Source organism: Episyrphus balteatus, chromosome 4, assembly GCF_945859705.1.
Source record: "Episyrphus balteatus chromosome 4, idEpiBalt1.1, whole genome shotgun sequence".
Taxonomy (NCBI): domain Eukaryota; kingdom Metazoa; phylum Arthropoda; class Insecta; order Diptera; family Syrphidae; genus Episyrphus; species Episyrphus balteatus.
In genome coordinates this window covers 41,822,849-41,825,053 of record NC_079137.1, presented here as the reverse complement: position 1 = coordinate 41,825,053, position 2,205 = coordinate 41,822,849, and the positions used below count along the sequence as shown (strand labels likewise).

At 26.9% G+C, this 2,205-nt stretch overlaps 1 long non-coding RNA gene across 1 annotated transcript; it reads left to right on the top strand.

Moving 5' to 3' along the window:
* Window positions 1-1,698: 1,698 nt before the first annotated feature.
* Window positions 1,699-2,205, top strand: LOC129918104 (uncharacterized). The gene is made up of 3 exons (XR_008772927.1): window positions 1,699-1,865; window positions 1,942-2,083; window positions 2,142-2,205. It is a non-coding gene; the product is annotated as an uncharacterized LOC129918104 (long non-coding RNA).

The following is a 2,205-nucleotide window of genomic DNA, read 5'->3' as shown; positions in this document are numbered from 1 at the left end:
ACTAGAAAAATACCTCAAAACACCTGTGGAGATCTGTTGACGATGACCAGTTTAGGAAGTACCGTAATCTCAGATTGAAATTTCGACATAGTTGGCTTTAAAAAATTCTTATTTTTTTTTTCTAGGCATGGTAGAAATATGATTCATACGTCATATCAAAGGTGAAATAACCTTTCAGATGATATAAAATTTACTAAAGGTTGTAATTTAAAAAAATATATTTAATGGTGTTAAAAGAGAAAAAATATTGATTTTTTTGCTTTTTTGATGAGAAGTGATTTGGTTTAAAAATATAAATGTATAGACATGGACGATATAAATATTTTGAGCTGAAACAATAAGCTTTCAGATGATATAAAATTATTATAGGTTGTCATGTAAAAAACATGTATTTAAAGGAGATAGAATAAAAAATAGTTAGATTTTTTCTTTTTTTTGCAAGAAATTTTTTTTTTAAGGTTTCACTTCTACCACGTGTGAATTGCACACATGACTTTTTTTTTGTATGTCAATAGTTTTAAATTGTTTTTGAATTTTTGTTTTTGAATTTTAAAAAGGTACAAATTAATGAAAAAACTAAAGTATTTTACAGATAGAACACCATTTGCGTACTTATCTTTATAATACAAAATCTAATTTTACCGAAATTTTGATTGAAATTTTTTACAAATCATGGTAACATTGTGATCTATCTTGTTTTTCATGCAAAATATGGCTGTATTAGACTGTATCAGCCTTATGATATAAAGATGAATTTCTCATAATATCTCGCATAATGTGTTGTACTTTATGCGTTACCATGTGACAAGAGAAAAACTAAAAGTTACTGTAGTTTAATTTAATGTTTCTCATTTAGTTAAGATGTGTTTCTGTATATTGCTTGACTGAATTTTTTTCATTTTTGAGATATTTATGGACGTAAAATCTACTATCGTTATCCTCATACAGAGCTTTTATGCTAACAATTGTCACAGTGACAACATTTTTTTTTATTAAGTTCCTATTTACAATATAATTAGATATTAAGAACTGCGTTACTGATGAACTGCCTTACAATGAATACAAATAGCATACATTTATTACAATTTGAACAGATGTTTCTGTGATTTAACTTTATGGGAGACTTATACGTTTTCACTATCACTATAGTTTAAAGTTGTCATGTTTTATAACTATATGTATTTGATTTTATAAATAAAACTTAAATTTGTAGTAAAGTAACACAGTTGTTTAGTTTTTCGATTGTTTTGTGTTTAAACTGTGATAAATATAGAAATATCATTTAAAACATCTCTGTAAACGTTATTATAACTATTCCATATTAAGTTACAAAAATTTGAAAAGAAAAATGATCCAAATTTTTAGATTCAGTAGATACTCTAATTAAGTATTTAGGCTCATTTAATTTTTTGTTAATTTGTGGAATGAATTTAAAAGAAAAATTTTCCAAAATTCATAAGTAAACATGGCATCATTGTTTTCGCAATTGGTCACAAATGTACATAAAAGTATATTTCTTAAACTTAAAAATACTTCCAATGCTCATGGGGCTTATTGATTTTTCAAAGTTTGCGCATTTGGTCTCAACTGTTTTATGTTTGTTCTAATCTATCATATTTTTGCCATAAATAACTTTAGTAGGTATGTCTCCCCACCCTTCTGATTTTTCAAAATTTTTATGGAATTTCAAAACAAAACCAAGAATATTGAATGGTATAAAAGGAAAAATTTTCGTACTTAAAAATCAGTTTAAGTATTCTACACGTTGGTATACCTATCTTATTTAAAAACAATAAAAATGAAGTACTTTTCAGTTTTCGCAGCACTTTTCGTCGTTTTTGCTTATTTCAGCGCCGTTTCAGCAGGTAATTGTTTTTTTTTTTTTTAAGATTTAGCTTGAGAAATGAAACTGACTATTTAATTATATATATTTTTTTTAAGTTTCTCCAATGGCTTGTGCTATAACATTGTCTTCAGGAGAAAGGAAGCCCTTGGGAATAGGGCAACAAATGATTGATATCACACCTAAAGGAATTTGCAAACTTTTCTTTTGTCAACAAGACTTGGAAGTGATGGTCCAGGGGTAAGTAAAAAAGACATTATTTTAAAGCTTTTGAACTATAATCCTCTTTCGTTTTTAGATGTTAAATAATGCAAAGGCTTTTGAAGGAGTCTTGGAAGTCGCACATGAAAGCACTCCAATGA